A 19,379-nucleotide genomic window follows, 5' to 3' on the forward strand; every position below is an offset into this window, starting at 1 on the left:
AAGGCAGTTAGCTAGATACTGGGAATTTAGTGGTGTCAGTCAGTTACAGATTGATAAATTTATAACTAAATGTAAAAGCCTTTAGTTTTTATGCTTTTGTAATTTTTTCACAGTAACAAACTCACAAATTAACAACAACAATACTGTTAGACAATGTGTCCTAAATTATAGTTTGCAAAAAATGGTCATGTTTTTAAAGAATTTACATTACTTCTAAATAAAATAGAAAGTTACCTGGAGGTACTATCCAAAGAGTTTTAATACATAGTATTTACACATAGGAAGCTTTCAATAGTAGGGCTTGATACCATTTTAAAAATAAAACAATGGCAAGAGAAGTTTGGAAATGACTCAAACTATCATCTTTTTACTTTGCAATTACAAAAGCAAAGCATGGCTATATGCAGTCAGTAAGCATTTAAACAATACAAAAGTATATAGAGTAAATAGTGAAGACCTCCTTCCCACTGGATTTCATTTATTTCAACTATTGCAAATGTGATTTGGGGATGGTGTCAAACATTTGTGAGGACAGTACGTTGACTTTACTACACAGCAGTAACCCTTCCTCAAATGACTCAATTTCAAATTGAGAAAATGAAATATAACTAGAACATGAATCATATCTTTCTGTCCTTATGTTCACACTTATATTAGAACATAATTTTAGCAAATCTATTGGGGGTAGAAATTTATGCAAGAGGCAAATGTATAGAATCTTTAAGACTACCTCTTCCCTCTCTGCCTCCTAGAGGAAGTGATATTGGGGAAGAACTCTTATGGAATCTTTACTTCATTCACTTCTGGGATCCCATCTTTAACTTACTGTCTCCTCTAAAAACTGTTTTCACCTTAAAATCCTCAAGATTGAACTGATGGCTTGGTCAGAAATCAGGTAAGTAAAACAAAGACTTAGGAAAATGTCCATCATGTAAAATAAACTATTAATTGAAAGGTAATTAATGCTACCATTCACACATTGATATAATTAAATGGATACATGATAACTGAATAAGTTACTTAATTTTCCCATTACTGTAGAAATTAAAGTATTAAAATTAAAAAGTCAGAGTCCCTGTGATATCATTATACGATAAATATTTGGAATATTTCCATCTATCAATAATGCCATCTGTCCTATCCAATACAAATGGACTACAACCCATATGGCTCCTTTCCCCATTGATTACTCTGATGAATGAGATAGCAAAACCACTCATAAAACCATCATATTATATGACACTGTCATTAAAAAGATATGGGGAAAGGAAAAACACAAGATGATACTTAATTTGAAGCTGTCAAGTCAATTTAGTGAAGTTTTAACAACCAACATTATGATCCTAAAAAGTATCAGCATGTTGAATAATATTATGTCTGTCTGTACTCTCCTAGCACCTTCAAAGAAAACCAAAGAACCAAAAAATTTCTGGAAAGAGTATAATAGCTTATTATGATACGTTCATATTACTAATTATTCTAGTAAGAATACACTCAAATATCTTTTCAGGCATAGGTAATTAAGTTAAAAACACTCTTCTTTTGCTGTATAGAAAATTATAAAATGTTCATTTAGCTTCTGAGAGCAAGTCATTTTTAAAGCAAAAACTAGATACATTCCTTATATTTTAGAATACTGGCCATAAACGTCAACTCTGAAAAATGATCTTTCCCCAACTCATTTTCTTCTTAGCTATAAATGCATTCTCTTACAACAGCAAAATAATTACGATGATTCTGTAGCAAATTACTGTAAGCAGTACCTAAACTGACATTAACTAATCAGGAAACTAATACCACTAACTGCAATACTCAGACTTTCAGTTTGATATGGTAATTTGCATTACCTTTAGTTATAGAGTGGGTATGGTTGGCATGCTTAGAGATTACCTTTATTTTTCAAGATCTATAAAGATGACCAGTATTTACTTTGTGCCATAGGCTCACTGAAAATATTGTACAATCTTTCCTTGGTGAAACTTTTTGAAAATTGGTACTTAACATCTGTGGATAAGTGAGAAGAAATACGTAATGAATAAATATTTTTATTCTACATTAAAACTCAAGTTTAGCTTATATAATTTAAATTTTTATATCATCTTATTTTTAGCTTGCATTGAATACCAAATGAAGTCACTAGGGACTTGGGGGGGGGGGGGGGAAATCTGTGAAATAGCTCAAATTCAAACGTGTCAGCCACAGCAAAAATAAAGTACAAATCCAGGAAATATTTTCCCTATCAATTGGAAGCTCAGATATTGGAGCTTTGGAGACTGTTGGATTCAGAAAAACAATAATTATTACTTTGTAATAACTAAAGTAAGAGGGAGCTAGTGCTGCCCGTCGGCAAATTGCACCTTGTTATCAGCTGTAGAAGTGAGCAGGCTCCTTCTTGGAAGACAGGCATCTCCAAAGCAAAGTTTGCCAAATCAGTAACAGGCAGCCTCTAAGGCAACACAGCCACCTCTACAAGTATGAAAGCACGTAATTTTAAGAGAGATTTCAAATTTGGGATTATTATCTGTTGCTGTACCAATGCCCATGATTTTAATTGTATCTCTGCATTCTAGTTTAGTATCTGGCGGTATGAGGCTTCTTATTCTTCACCCTCTCCTTCCCTATATCATCTCTCTCCTCTAGTTTCTTCTTTTCAGCTTCTTCCAGGCTATTTTTCCCTGCTTGATTCCATATCTACTTCAGGATTGTTCTGTTAAGTGCATTCCTTATAAGACTTGATTTTAATAAAATTAAGGATAAAAACTACTTAAAACCATGTATCTTTAAATCATTTCCATTCAGAAACATGGTGTTATCCTTTCAATTTTTTAAAGCTTCACCAACCATAAGTATTTATGTTTTTTTCATAGAGGTCCTGAAATTTCTTACAGTTTTTTGATGTTACTGTGCGTGTTGTCTTTTTCCTCCATTATCTTTCTAATTGGTTACTGCTGATATTTGGAAAATTTTTTCGTATTTCCTTTGCAACTAGCAATGTTATGAAGCTCTAAACTTACTAATACTCCTGCTAGTTTAACTGGTTGTTCACATCTCATAGATTTATTAGGTAGATATTAATACCACAGCAAATAATGATGGCATTGCAATATAATTTTTAATATTAACAGAGAAAAAATTCTTGTAAGTTCTTTCTAGAATAAATTCCAATCATCAGCTTAATCTATTATTTATTTTAAGTACCCATTACTTTCTGTTGATATAATAGTATAAATAATGGTACATTCTAAATTCAGTATATTTCAGAAATGGCTTTTGATGTCTATGGGATAACTAGGAGTTACAACCTCAAACCAGGGTACAGATCTCATTCTGAAAAACATCATCTCTGTTAAATATTTTAGAAGAGTGGGTAGAAAAGGCCCTGTTCAAATGTCTTTGGAGAAATAAGATAAAATATACCCCAAGTGAACAAAATATCAGAGATAAACCCCCATTTCCAGAAAGTACAGTATACCACAGGGGCAGAAATGTTTCCAAGCAGAATATTTTTCAACATTTTCTCAGAGCTCTAAGCTGCTCTTGAATGAGTCTTAACTTATTGCTTTGGAGAATTAAGATAAAGTTAGTGATGACTATAACTTTCTATTAAGTAATTTCCTTTCTCAATTGTGCACAGCCACTTACGCAGCAGAACATAACAGTTCAATCAAATCTTATTATGCCAGATTTAGTTCAAAGCGTTATGAAATGCACAGAGAAAGACCTGGTATTGTCTGAAGCAAACCTTTTCATAAATTGCTCTTTTGCAGACTAGCAATAAAATAGATACTGTAGGTACCTTTTTATATGTCCTTAAGCTCTTCTGCCAGGAATCCAGAGCAGTTGCAAAGAACTTGCTGCCTGTTATGTAACAGTGAGCCACAAGAATGTGGTGAGGTCCAGAGCCTCTATGCGTGGCCTCCAGAATTTTCAGGGTGTGGTTTAAGAACATGGAAGCTTCTGCTTGTGTTCTACCACTCATAAGTTTCACGGTGCAAGGTGTTAGTGCAATTTCCCCCGCAAGGTATGAGACTTCTCCAATGTAAACAGAAGAAGGAAATTAAGGTCTGATACAGCAAAATACACTTCTCTCCTCATTCAAGCTATTTCTGACTTTTTACTCAACAGGGAAAAGGAAAATAATAATAATAATATAATAATAATAATAATAATAATAATAATACTCATTCTGGTGAGTTTTCTGAGGATTAGAAGTAATGTATAAAAAATATTTATTTTAAACTCTATAGTTTAGGTTCAGAGTGGCAATGGATACATGCCAGCCATTGTTATTATTTCTAAATTAAGACTTCAAACCTAATAGGTGTAGCTCTCAGAAATTAACCACTGTATTTGTTTTGCAGAGTGAAAATAAGATGAGGATAAGTAATCTCATACACTGTGCATTAAAAAAAAAAAAAAGCTCTTTGGGTATATGTGATTAGCACTTTAAAAATATTATATGTCTTAATGCCCTGGACACAGATATTATTAGGGTATTATTTATTCTTGAGAAACATCTGAAATAAGATTAAGAGAAAGACCTTGTTTTAATGTTGTGTGTCCCTCAAGGGTGGTACTGTGGTTCAGTGGGATGAGGGGCTGTGGTGTTTGGGTCCTGAAAGAGGGTTTTCAATATGTCTCTGTAAAGTTGAAAATGGATTTGCACCTTTCTGTTTCAGAGACTAAAGGCACAGTATTTTTGGCTCCTAACAGTTGATAGATAACATTTTTTTTTTCTGTAGATCATTCTCTATAATTGGACATGAATTATATGAGACCTTTTTACAAAGCATCTGCTTCCTTTTTCTGTCGAGACATCTACTAGATCTTGCTCCAAAAGAGCAAGGAGGATAATAAAGGCTCTTAACTCTCTGATTTTCATAAAAATTCTGTGAATTTTTTTCACTACTGGAAAAAGTAAACATATGAACTGTTCAGTATATAGAGATGCCAAATGCAGAGTGGTGTTGAGTAAAAACTTTTTTTTTCTTCCCCATTCCTGGGGTGTGCAATTTCTTTAATAGAGACTTTGCTGAACTTCCATCACAACTAAAAATTCCTCAGTATTAAAGCTCAGTGAAAAGAAATCTCAGTGCCTGGAAGACAAGGCAATCAAATCATGTGACAGTCCCATATGCAACTCCAAATCTGTCCTCATAACTGTCTGTAGAGCTCACAAAAGAGTCACACATGTAGCTATTGGAAGAATATCTTACACAATTTGGCACACAAGTTCTAAGATTAGCAGCTGAAGAGGGGGAGGAGGAAGAGAGGAACATAATAGATTAACTGACACCCATCCACTATCTTTCTAAATTGTTTGGAATGTTAAAAATATTATTTTGATCAATCTATATATACACCCTCAAATTTGAAAGAGAAATGCAAAGCATGTTGTAGTTGAAAGAACAAATGGTTTTTTTTTTTTTAAACACACACACACACACACGCACACACACTATGAAGTATATGTCACTGAACAAGGGAGTCCAGCCAGCTCCCAAGTGGCATGATAACATGATGAAAAGCAATCCAGGATGCTGTGAATCAAAAAGGCATGGGTCTATTTTTAAAGAGGTCTGTGTCTCCCCATCCTGTTTGCCAAGTATAGTTTTTCTGGAGAAGTCCAACCTCCAAAGTAGGTGAGCTTCTAGATGTTCCAGGAGTTACCTACCCAGCATTGGACCGTCTTCTCCCTTTATAAGTCTTAGGCTTCTCCATACATTACCCATGTTAATCACTAGGCACACAGAAGAGCTGTCCAACTAGTTCACTTCCCCTATTCTTGAACAGATTGTTTGAGACATAATATGAATACTAATTAATGATAAAATATCTGTGAGTGTTTTGAAATATGGACAAAGATAGCACTTTGAGACAGGCGCCCAGATAGAGCTTATGCAACAAGCCGCACTGGTCATATAAAGGGTCAGGGTGCAACTCAGAGATATGAGAGCAAAATTGGCAGAGTTCTTGGCTCCAATACAGTGAGACTGTGGACTACTTTTTTGTTTTGTTTTGTTTTTTGAAGGGGGTGTTTCATTTTCTTTTTAACCTTTTCCCTCTGTTAAATTGGAAAAGTATAAAATAAAAACTCTCTTCAGAGACAAAGGGACAGAAAAGCAGTTAGAATTTTGTTAGAGGTCAACCAGAGTTGATAGAGGAATAAGACTCCAACATGTCTGACCCAGGAGTATGGGTCTGGGCTCTGCAGCAGAAGAGATACAAACAGGTTGGGTCTGACCCAGTGCTCAGTGCCCAAGGCTGCCTCAGACTCTCAGATGCAAAGGCTGAGGAAAGTCATTTAAAAGAATATGATCCTTCTTCAATTCCCATTTTACAAATAGTCTTCTTAAACTCATAGAAGTGTACCCACAGAGATATAGGAAATATAATTTTCTGTTACAGGGAAAGCATATTATTAGATGCAATTATGAAGAGGATTAAAATAGTATCTTCTGTATTAAGAACCTGAGGTACTGCCAAAACATACTGTCTCCCCTCCATTCCTTCTAAAACTGAGTATTGTATTTTCTCCTTAAAACCCATGTAAGTTGCCCCATCTGGACTCAGAAACTTTATCCTTTAACACAGTAGTCTTTGTATTCTCCTCTAATCCTCACACCTAACATGAATGCTTAAATAGTGCTTTATAATCTTAGGACTTCACCAATTGTAATTTGTTCTAATGGCAAAGAAAAGACAAGAGGGTTGTTTTTATATAAAATTTGGATTCTATATAATCCAAAATTAGATATAACAACAAAATAATTTATATTTGACCTTAGAGTTGATTTTGAATTGAATTTTACCAATGGATGTATAAAGTATTAGAGGAATTCATTTGTCTCACTCAAAGAAAAGACAATGTTTCATGAAAATCTGATGTGGGAAAGAATTAAAGTTGACCACAGTCTGTATTTCATGTTCACTCAGTCCTTATCTGTCTGAGAATTAGATATGGATTCCTACACTCTCCTGGAAGTAGATAATACTTTCTAAGACACATTCAAGATTTGCCATGTTCCAAACCTTCTTGGAGGCATGAGAAATGATTAATTATTTGCATTTCACAGGTTTCCCTGGAGTTCAACTAAACTAGAAAGAAGAGGGATGTCAACAAATTTGTCATTATCAAATGAAATGCTGTTAATAGTAGTTGCCTAAAATGACAATAAAGTAAGTCCGTAAAATTAAAAAAGGAAGATGCATAATAAAGACAATTTATTGTGGACATGAATTTTTACAGTACCACACATTTTATGCTTGTGTATATTTATTCATATTTCTCTTCATATGTATTCATCTTTCCCTCCACCTCCACAGCACACCTGTTGTTAGTGTGTGAAGGGTACAACAAGAACTTCTTAAATACATAGGAAAAAAAGAGATATGAAAATGCCTTCTGAGTTAACTGGAAAAATATACACAGTGCTCTGGGGTGGGTCTTTTCCTCATGATTGATCATTAGGGTTGGCTTGACCCCTTGCCTTGAGACTTAACATTTCATACTGGGACTTGTTTCCCCAAAGCCATCTCACCTAGAAGTTCTCACTTGGACCTCCCTTTATGTCACACAGAGATCCAAGGCTAACTAAAACATCCATCTTTCTATCTTGGCCTTGTGCCTGAGATCCAAAACTAGGCTGACTTGGATCTCTGCTTACCTAGATGGTAAGACAGACAACATGCTTAAAGAAGACAAAGGGTGTGTCATCTAATTCTCTTGCGTGTTCCAAGTATCCTCATGTTGATGTCATGTTATTCAAGTAAATTCTAGTAGGGGTTTTGTCCTCAGAAGTGACAGCTAGTACACCTTTACATAGGGACACTGTGAATTCACCAAGAGTGCTATTAGGACTTTTGAGTTGGCTGGGTTTCTACCATCTAAGTATATGAGGGTAAAATAGAATTTAAACCAGTTTTATAAAGAGAGTTGACATATAGAATCATTAAGAGCAAGAAGTGTGTAGGAAAGGATTTTTACCTTCTCACGTTCTGTTGCTTAGGCCCTGAAACTTGAATCTTTCTTGAATTCTTTTTTCATTTACTGCTCACTTTCTATTGCCAGGAAATCCTGTCAGTTATACCTTCAAAATATATCCAGAATCCAACAACTTCTTACCAAGTTCCTTGTTACCATCCTGATCCAAGTCACTATCATTTTTCATATAGATTAGTGAGATAATTTCTTAATTGGTCGATCTGCTTCTACCTTTGGGAAAGTCCATGCTCAAGCTAGTGCCCAAGTGATACTCTGAACATACAAGTCACATCCGGTCAGGGCTCTGCTTAAAACCCTCTTGGCTTCCTATTTTACCCAGAGTAAAAGCCAAATTCCTTCCCCATGTCTATAAGGCCTGGCACAATTCCTGGCCATCTCCTTTGACCTCTCTGGCCTTGGCTTCTAGCATTCTCTTATAAATTCACCTTGCTGTGGTAACATTAATTTCCTCGGTACTTCTCAAACAGGCCTGAAACTTGAAAACTTCTATTTTTTCACAATCCCACTGGCTGTCTCCTTGGCCTGGAGTGCCCTATTCTGGTGACCTGCTTTGTTAAATCATTTAGTTCCTTCAGGTCTTTGCTCAACTGATGCCTTCTCAGTGGGCCCATCTGTGAGTGTCCTATTTAATGTAATACCCCCCTCTCCCCAGATCCTTACCTCCATTCTCCATCTCCCTTATCCAGTCTACTTTTTTGTCTTTCCCTTTAGCATGTAAGTTCCATGAGAACCCAGTGCATAGTTAGGAGTGTTTGACAAATATTTGCTAAAAAAACATCCCTTTCAGAAGCAACACAGTGAATGATAAGGGAGGGCAATTTGCCAAGAACAAATACTAAAAATCATGGGAAACACTGTAAAATCTGAACAAAGAATAGGAATATCCCTCTACTTCCAATCAAATTATACAATTCCTTCATTTGAAATAAACCAAAAGGTTAAGGAAAAAGGTAGTCCATAGCCTCATGCTTTATTTTAGATGAGCACAGAAAATAGGTAACAACTAGCAAAACACTATAGTTATTATTATAGAATAAGAGCCATTTATTATTAGAATAACTAATTGTATGATCAATAAGGGATTGACCTGGGCATGGTAAAAACAGTAAAATATGAAAATTTAATTAAAGATTACATACCAAATATTAAGTGTCAACTGTGATCATCCCAAGGATAGTTGAATAAGAGTATAACCTGATACTAATGGCTGAATTTTATTTAAAATTTCTAAACTTTATGTTAAGTAAGAGTATAAATTAGTGTTTCACTTCTATCTAGTTTGAGTGAAACTGAGTTCTGTAGAATCTGGGACATTATCCCCAACACCTAGCATGGGGGCTGTGACACCTAACAGGTAAGCAGTAAATGCTTTTTAACTAACAGAGAATGCACAAATCCACATACTTTCTCAGTATGATTAATTCCCCTTGTTCCTTCTTTCTCTGTGTTAACTGTAGAGCTTTCAATAGCATCTCGGTACAGGGGGAAAGGCAATAAAATATCCGTTGTATCTGCCTGTCTCATATATAAGTAAAGGCAGTAAAACAGTAAGAATTGGCCAGCTTGCTCTTCTGAAAACTTAAATGATAAAACCATATTTTCTTTCAACCAGCCCAGTAATGGGCTCAAGATCAAGTGGGAGATGAGGCATCCCTCAATTTACCCAACAAGATTTCTAATCATTTTTTTCCTTTTATTGTTCACTTTTTATCTTCCAGTGAAGTTTCAGAATAGTGTTAAATAGATGGTCCAAAGTTTGAGAGAAGGATACAAACTTACTAGAATCAGATTCGTGTGGCATATAGACTTTAGACTTTGGAGAACTAGGTTATGTGCGTTTGGATAAGTTACCATGTGAAACCAGTTTTCCTATCCATCAAATAACAATTCTGGTTCTTGAGAGGATGGTAGATAATGTATGTGGCATTCTCAGTACCTGGTAGACAAAATATAAATAGTAACTATTAGTTTAATGTTGAATCATCAGAAAATCGTATGATCCCACAAAGCAAATGTTTTGGTAGTATATGCAATTGTTTTCTATATATACTTGGTAGCTTAATTACTCAAGAATTATGGTAGTAATTTTTTCCTTTGATTTGGACTCTCTATCTTCATATTCAATGCTATCGGTTTAGTCACATGGATGAATTACAACTTATTGCTTCTTATAACAGTCTGAGAAAGTATTAATTAATAATTTAAGAGTAGTGAAAAATTTGATTTAATGAGTTCTTAAATCATAACAAATTATTATTCTATCAAGGTTTACATTTATATGTAGCACAAAGTTAATTACGGCCATTTATTTATTTATTCAGTAAATTTTTACTGAATGCCTATATGTACCAAACACTAACTTTGCTGGGGATGCAATATAAAAATATATCACTCTACTCTGAAGGAACCACACTGGAGTGGGAAGATAGTTATGCCAACAGAGGGCCACTGAATCATTTAGAAGACCAGTAAAAAGGCATTGCAACAGTTTAATCAAGAGACAAATTGCCGAACTGAGGCAGTGGCAGTGAGTTGAAATGGAGGGTCCTTATATTTATTGATGATATTCAGTAACTAGAATGGATGGAATGTGATGTTTAGTGAGATACATGTTTAGGGAGGGCAGGATGTAAAGGAAAAAAATTTAGGCTGCTTACGGGATCCAGTTCGATTAAGAGTCACAAGTTGTAAAAGTGATGCATTAAACAAAACGTTCTCCTTAAAATGTAACTCATGGAATCATCAGTGATATTTGAGTCAATAACAGGAAATGGAAGCAATAATGTTAAATTTAAGTAGAAGAGGACCCGTAGAAAAAAATAAAACGGAATGTTAACAAATGTAACTAGTTACATGACCACCATATAAATTCAGTGTAATGATTTATGATGATAAAAAACACTGGAACTACAGGCAGAAATTTTAGCTTACTGGTTTCATGAATAACCCTGAATTTTTGTTTTTCTTTTGTTTTTTTTTTTTTTTTTTTTTCAGCAAATATCCAATGTCCCAGGTCAGCAGCAGTGTATTTAAAAAGCATACTAATCTCCTTACTAAGGTGAGACTCAAATGTGCTTCCAACCCTCGGCTTAGAGGCTGGTGCCCCAGGGCCAATTCAGCACAAGTGTGCCCAACTAGTTCTAACTTGCTGCAATCACTTAGCAAGAGAAAAGTGTCTATTGCAAAAGGGATATAGTCACTGGATTGGTCTGCTCTTTAAAAAGCTATTTAGAGTTTGAAGTGCAAGCTGCTTGCTGAACAAAAATCCTCAGACACAATCAGCCACAGAATTTCAACCAGACCTCAAGTATTTCACAAAGAATGATGTATCATTTGTCCAAAGAGAATGAAACACCTGTTTCTAAGAGTGATTTAAGTCAATAAGGAATAAACTCAATCTTTGTTATGAATGCTTTCTGGTGTCTGAATGATTATTGCCCTTTCAGAGGGCAAAGTGCACAAAAGATTCTGTGACCTTGTGACTTGACAGTCAAATAACTACCATTATGCTCAGTCAATGTAAATAAGCATGGCTGACAATGTGCTAATTGGCTGCCTCTGGTCAGCCAAGTGTACTTTTGACCTTAATGAGAACCTAATCAATTAATACTTAAGGCAATAAAGACCTCTTGCTGATTAAGTAAGACAGAAATCATCTTTTTTCAACAGGATTAGAGCTGCAAAATGGCAAACTTTTAATATACGATAATCCTCTCTTCTCAGGACCCCTCTCATTTAGCTAATAGGGTGAGATTGAATTCTGAAATGTGAAATCTTTGATTCAATGATTTATGTGTAATAGCCTTCTTACAAAACAAACATACTGTAATTCAGATATTAAAACCCTAACTTCTGGTATGCATCTGAATTATACATTAATCAACTGACCATGGTCACAGAGTAGAAAAAACACACATATTTTCCTAAAAAATGAAAGAGTCTGTATTAAGATTCTAGAGAAAACAATGAAACGTTATAGAATTGTTTTACTCAATTTGGGACTTTTCTGGGAACTTCGAAGATGATAGTAGCTAGCATTTCAGGTACGTAGAGTATCCTTTTCAATTAAAAAGAAAAACATTACTATTGGCTTTCATGAAGATATGGAAATGCTTCTATAAGAAAAATTTCTTTACAACAGAAATTGTCACTTTGAAGTCACAAAGTGGAGTCTTCTGTAACCTGATGGCTCTAAGGCAGCATCTCCTTAAATGCTCTCTACTCTAGATAAACAGTTTCTCTGCTGAAATGAGGCTGTAATTTGTAAGAGCCTCCAGAATTACTTTCTGTTTACAATGTATAATATCCGAGTTGGCAAAGGAACGCATTTATCATTTTCGGTTAAAAATGTATCATTTGGACACAATGACTAAAAATTTACAATTCCTCTCCTTTAACATCATTCTCCTCTGAGAATCAGCTTTCCTGTTTAAAGCTTTGCAGCTCTTTTGGCTCAGATGATACATTTGAAAATGTATGTAATTTATATAGGAGAGGGGATACAGTTCCCTTAAAAATGGTGAAAAAGTAACAGCTGTGTATCTGCAATAACTTGAGGCTTTTAATACAGATAAATATGCAAATATGTCATACTATTTTTAATGCACCATTTTACACAGTGTAGTGACTGAAAACAGCAAACATTCTGTGTATTTAGATTCATAATGAGAAATATGCACCATTCAAAACTAGAGTTATTGTCATGTTGTACCAAGTAATAAAAAAAAATGGGTTTGGATGGTAAATAAAACAGTGCTAAGGCATCACCAGAACACTGACAAAGTCCAGGATGATAGATGTGTAGACCTACTACCATGTCCTCAGTATTTTTGGAAAAACTACAAAGCACACTCATATTCCTCTACCGATGAGAAACCACAGAGATTAGCTAGTTGCATTTCTCAAATAATATGAACTGGTTGGTATCTAGTTGTATTTACCAACTAACAAGGCAATTTCACCTAGACTCTGGGTTTTTTTTTTTTTTTTTTTTTTTTTTTAAAGATTTATTTATTTATTTGACAGAGAGAGAGATCACAAGCAGGCAGAGAGGCAGGCAGAGAGAGAGGAAGGGAAGCAGGCTCCCTGCTGAGCAGAGAGCCCGATGTGGGACTCGATCCCAGGACCCTGAGATCATGACCTGAGCCGAAGGCAGCGGCTTAACCCACTGAGCCACCCAGGCGCCCTAGACTCTGGGTTTTGAAGACAAGTCTCATTAAGTTTCAAAAATTTAGATTAGTAATTTAGGTCGTTAAATCAAATTATGTATTTTGTACAGAATAATATGAGAAATCCATCCCAGAGTGTCAGTGAAATCCCACAGGCTCATTTTGACTTACTGGACTAAGCTTTCTCCCACTATTACCCACAATGACTTTCCCTCCACATTTATTATGAAAAATGTCCAACAGAGAAAAGTAGAGTCATAAAGTGAATATCTATGCCTACCACTGTTAATGTTTTACGACACTTGCTGTGTCATATATCTTTCCATCTTACCACCAATTTTTTTCTTTTAGATTTTGACTGCCTTTTTTTTTTTTTTTTTTTTTTAAATATACCTCATTTCGGGGAGGCAGTTTAAAAATTGTGTAAGTTTAGGGAGTTCCCACATAGCCTTCAAGCCCTTTTCCTTTGTTTTTGTTATTAACATTGTGGATTAGTGTAGTATACTTGTTACAACTGATGAACCAATAATGATATATTATTATTGACTGAAGTCTATAGTTTACATTAGAGTTTACCCTTGCTGCACCTTCTGTAGGGTTTGACAAGTGTATAATGACTGAGCCACCATTACAGTATCTTACACAATAGTTTCACTGACCTAGAAATCCCATGTGCTTCACCTCCATCTCATATTCATGCCTTCCCCGAGGGGGAAGGGTTAATGTTATTTTTGAAGAATGCCCCAGAGACGAAGTGTACTTCTCATTCTATCACATGATGGACTGCATGCAGTGAACACAGCTTAGCAAAGGTGATGTTCCTTGATTATTTGAGTGAGGTAGTGTTTGTCAGATTTATTCATTGTAGAGTTACTCGTCACCCTGTCCCACTATTTTTTGGAAGGGTGTCACTAAGACCAGTATATACTTGAAGGTAGGGAATTATTTATAGCAGTATGGGCTCATGTATATTTATTTTATACTTGGGATTTTGTTGCTATAATTTGTCCAGATTTGGCCACTGGGGGCTTGTTTCTGATGGTTCCTTTGTCTACTTATTAGGTCCCCATCCTTTTGTTTTTTGAATACTTCCTTGCTTTCTGAGAATATTAGACACTCCAGGGTCACCTTGGATCCTCCTGCCTTAGCCAGAGATTCAGTTATTTCTTCATGGAATCCTGATTATTTTTATTGGAGAATGACATTTAAAAACTAAGATCTAGGTGCCATGTCATCACTTTCACTGGGATGTTACCACAATGACTTTTTTTTTTTTTAAGATTTTATTATTTATTTGACAGACAGAGATCACAGGTAGCCAGAGAGGCAGGCAGAGAGAGAGAGGGGGAAGCAGGATCCCTGCTGAGCAGAGAGCCCAATGCAGGGCTTGATCCCAGGACCCTGAGATCATGACCTGGACCAAAGGCAGAGGCTTTAACCCATTGAGCCACCCAGGTGCCCCAATGATTTTTTTTTTTTTTAACTAAGAATACAATATGAGGAGACGCAGTTGAAAATTCAACTCTCCTTAAATTTAAGTACCTGAGAAAGTAAAGGAAGAAAACTACCATTAGTTGTTCCAGTTTATCTAATGTCTTAGAAAAAAACCATACTACCTTCAATAATATTTTTATTTATGATTTTTCTCAGCCCTATTTAGACCTTTATGAAAACTGATTTATTTTTAAAAAATGACAGAAACATCAGGAGTAGTTATAAATACTCATGTATCTCTTCAGTTTTATGCTGTCTGGGCAAGACATATGAAATGTCTTTGTGTGGTATGGTTGTAGCTGCTTTGGCTTTTAGCTAAAATATGGTCCCTTGGTATTTCTCTGTACTTCTCTCCCCCTGTACTTATGAATACCTTTCCTCAGTCTTTACATGCATAAGGTAACCAAAATGAATTCATTCACTAGTCACACCTGACATTTGGGAGTGATAGTAAGGTTCCTATATACACTTACAAAGGTAAAGAAAAGCATAGTACAATTATAGTTGTACAGATAGCCCTAACAGCACCAAAGTGATAGATTAGCAAAATGGTCTTACGTTTAGTGAAAAGAAAACTGTCCAGGGAATCAAAAAAATGTAAGATATTCCTTATGTATATGTGTGGGTGTATTTAACATGCTTCTGTTTAGAAGAAAAAACACCCAAAGTTGTAGAAATACAGAGCAAGGAAAATTCCCTGTAATCCCAATACTCACAGATCACCACTTCTAATCTTTCAGACCATTCCATTGCCCTCTTTTTATTTATATTCACCCATATTGGGTAATATTCTAAGACATTGTAAATATAAACAAATATATATGTAACTTTACATGAATGGGACCATATTATATGTGCTGCTTTACTATAAGCTTTATTTATTGGTTAAGAATGGAGATCTGTCCTTATCAATAAATGGGGATATATACATATATCAGCCATTTTAATTCTGTATAAAATGACAAGGTACTATTATGCAATGATTTTTTTCTTTTTCTTTCTTTTTTTTTTTTAAGATTTTATTTAGTTGAGGGAGAGAGAGGAGTGAGAGAGAGTGAGTATGAGCAGAGGGAGGGACAGAGAGAGAGTGAGAGAGATGCAGACTCCCTGCTGAGTGGAGAGCCCAGTGAGGGCTCCGACTAAGCCCCAGGACCACAGGATCATGACCTGAGCCAAAGCTGGATGCTTAACTGACTGAGCCACCCAGGTGACCCTCTATGACTTATTTCTTAACTTTCATACTGCCAGATATTTAAATTGCATCCAAATGTATTGTTAAAAAAATGATATAGAGACCAAATGTCCTTATTGGTCTCTGTCAGATTATCACCTTAGGATAAACTCCTATGAGTAGGATCAGAGAGTAAAAGAATATGGATATTTTAGGGTCACCTGGGTGGCTCAGTGGGTTAAGGCCTCTGCCTTTGGCTCAGGTCATGATCTCAGGGTCCTGGGATCAAGCACCACATGGTGCTCTCTGCTCAGCAGGGAGCCTGCTTCCCTTCCTCTCTGCCTGCCTCTCTGCCTACTTGTGACCTCTCTCTCTCTCTCTCTGTCAAATAAATAAATAAAATCTTTTAAAAAAAAAGAATATGGATATTTTAATCATGGATATATATTGCTAAACTCTCCTTTGGAAAGATTGATTAATGCACACTCTCATCAGCAGACTACTCTCTTAAACGATCTTCTTGTTATCTCTGTTCCAGAGTGAAAACACCCTATGCTTAAGTAAGGATTTCTTACTTGTCCTGCATGAGAAGTCTTTCCTCAGCTCTGGAACCTCCTCACTCATGATCTCGGTGAGTATCCATCTTCCCATTCCTTCATTCTCTTCTTTCAGAGCACGAATGGATACCTCTTTCTTTCATGTTTTTTAACCTGTTTCATATGATCCATGACTGAGTGGAAAATGAAACACTTTTCCCTGGGAATTCAAACACATGGGTTTTCCCTCAAATAAATCTGGAGCTGAAAATGATTGGTGTGGTCCTGGAAACCCTAAGCAGATTACTTTTACCTTTTCTTGGTGGGCTGCATTCTGGAAAATCACATTAGCTCTATGTTCTGGTTTACTCATTCTCTGTTTGAATTGTGTCTAATCTGCTTGATCCATTCCCAGAATTTTTAATTTTAATAATCATAATTTCTGTGTCTTAAATGTTCAATTTTTAAAAGAAAATCTGCTTACTTTTATAGTCTCGTGTTTTTTCAAATACCTCATACTGTATATCTATAATTGAACATAGAAAGTTCCTAGGGTTCTAATGCTGGTATTTTCTTTTTTCCCTCTCTTTTTAAAAAAATTTATTTTTCTTTTTTAAATTTAAATTCAATTAATTAACATATAATATATTATTTGTTTTAGAGGTACAGGTCTGTGATTGATTGGTCTTATATAATACCCAGTGCTCATTACAACACATGTCCTCTCTAATGTCAATCACCTAGTTACCCCATCCCTCCTCCCTCCTTTCCTCCAGCAACCCTCAGTTTGTTTCCTATGACTAAGAGTCTCTTATGGTTTGTCTCTCTCTCTGGTTTCATCTTGCTTCTTTTTTTTCCTCTCTTCCCCTATAATTCCCTGCCTTGTTTCTTAAATTCCACATATCAGTGAAATCATATGATAACTGTCTTTCCCTGATTGACTTATTTTGGTTAGCATAATACCTTCTAGTTCTATCCACATCATTGCAAATATCAGATTTCATTCTTTTTGATGGCTGTGTAATACTCCATTCTGCATATACATAGATACATATATACATACATCACATCTTCTTTATCCATTCATCTGTCAATGGACATCTCAATTCTTTCCATAGTTTGACTATTGTGGACATTGTTGCTATAAACACTGGGGTGTATGTGCTCTTAATATCACTATGTTTGTATCCTTTGGATAAATACTGAGTAAAGCAACTGGTGGATCATAGGGTAGCTCTATATTCAACTTTTTGAGGAAACTCCACACTGTTTTCCACAGTGGCTGCACCAGATTACATTCCTGCCAACAGTGAAGGAGTGTTCCCCTTTCTCTGCATCTGTCATTTCCTGCATCTGTCAGCATCTGTCATTTCCTGACTTGTTAATTTTAGCCATTCTGACTGATGTGAGTGGTATCTCATTGTGGTTTTGATTTGTATTTCCCTGATGCCGGGTGACGTTGAGCACTTTTTCATGTGTCTGTTGGCCATGTGAATGTCTTCTTTGGAGAAATGTCTGTTCATGTCTTCTGTCCACTTGATTGGATTATTTGTTCTTGGGTGTTGAGTTTGATGAGTTCTTTATAGATTTTGGATACTAGCCCATGATCTGATATATAATTTGCAAATATCTTTTCCCATTCTGTTAGTTGTCTTTTGGTTTTGTCAACTACTTCCTTTGCTGTGCAAAAGCTTTTTATCTTGTTGAGATCCCAATAGTTCATTTTTGCCTTTGTTTCCCTTGCCTTTGGAGACATGTCTAGCAAGAAGTTGCTGCAGCTGAGGTTGAAGAGGTTGCTGCCTGTGCTCTCCTCAAGGATTTTGATGGATTCCTGTCTCATGCTGAGGTCTTTCAACCATTTTGAGTCTATTTTTGTGTATGTTGTAAGGAAATGGTCCAGCTTCATCCTTCTGCATGCGCTGTCCAATATTCCCAACACCATTTGTTGAAAGAGACTACATTTTCCACTGGATATTCTTCCCTGCTTTGTCAAAGATTAGTTGCTACATTTTTGGATTTATTTTTTGTTTGTTCATTTATTGTCCTAATAACTCTGATGACTCTTTGCAGTGGTTTATTTCTTGATGTAGTCTGTTATTTTGGATGATGGACTCATGTTTGGCTTGACTTTATTTGTAGAGTTCCCATAAAGCCTGGGATCAGTGTGCATTTTTTCAGAGGAATTTGAGTTTAGTTCTGCCAGTTGCTCCACACTACCAATTTACTAATCCAGGACTACCTAAAGTTAACTTAGGGTTTCTAGGAACACACTGATCATACAGTTTCAACACTAAATTTGTTTGAGGAAAAATCTATGCGTTTGTATTTCCAGGGGAATATGTTTTGTTTTCTCCTCAGAGGCTAAGTCAAGATAGACAATTCTTTGTTGTCTCCTTTTGTTGGTGAGCATATTTTTTTAGTTCATCCTTTTCATGGAGATTATAGTCCTTTGAGAGTGTTGGTTTATAGATAGCCTCAGTTTTTTTTTCTTTAAACATTTATTTATTTGAGAGAGAGCGCGAGAGAGAATGCCCTCAGTGGGGAGGGGCAGAAGGAGAGAGAGTTTCCAGCAGACTCAACACTGAGTTTGAAGCCTGATGTGGCACTTGATCTCTGGTGCTCCCAGATAGGCCTCAGTTTTTACTCTCTATATAGTTCCAAAGCACTGTCTTCTGTCCCTAAATGGCCAAACACAAGTGTTTTGGCCACTATAATTAGCAAATAAGTCCCACTGTTTTGGCTTCAGTTAATCAATTTCCTTTCTAGTTGTAAACCTAGAGGTTTCTTTACTTTCTTATGAGCTCTGTCACACAATGTAAAGGATATTTTTCTTTCTTTCTTTTTTAATATGGCATATCTCATTAAAAAAAATGGGGATTTTTTTCAGACTACCTATGGTTGCAAGAAATTTAGGATGTATAGTTAAGTGTGGATTTCAGATACACAAGGAATACTTTGTTAGTCTAAGTTTATCCCAAACATTGTAAGGACCACACCTATACTAA

General features: G+C 35.6%; 1 long non-coding RNA gene across 1 annotated transcript in view; it reads right to left on the reverse strand.

Annotated features, from left to right (window-relative positions):
- The window catches only part of LOC131998685 (uncharacterized), a 41,889-nt gene extending 37,893 nt beyond the window's left edge, over positions 1 to 3,996 (reverse strand). The window contains exon 1 of the long non-coding RNA XR_009398820.1: positions 3,797 to 3,996. This is a non-coding gene — a long non-coding RNA (uncharacterized LOC131998685). The remainder of the gene's footprint in view (positions 1 to 3,796) is intronic.
- Positions 3,997 to 19,379: the final 15,383 nt, after the last annotated feature.

This window comes from Mustela nigripes, chromosome 13 (assembly GCF_022355385.1).
Source record: "Mustela nigripes isolate SB6536 chromosome 13, MUSNIG.SB6536, whole genome shotgun sequence".
NCBI classification, from domain to species: domain Eukaryota; kingdom Metazoa; phylum Chordata; class Mammalia; order Carnivora; family Mustelidae; genus Mustela; species Mustela nigripes.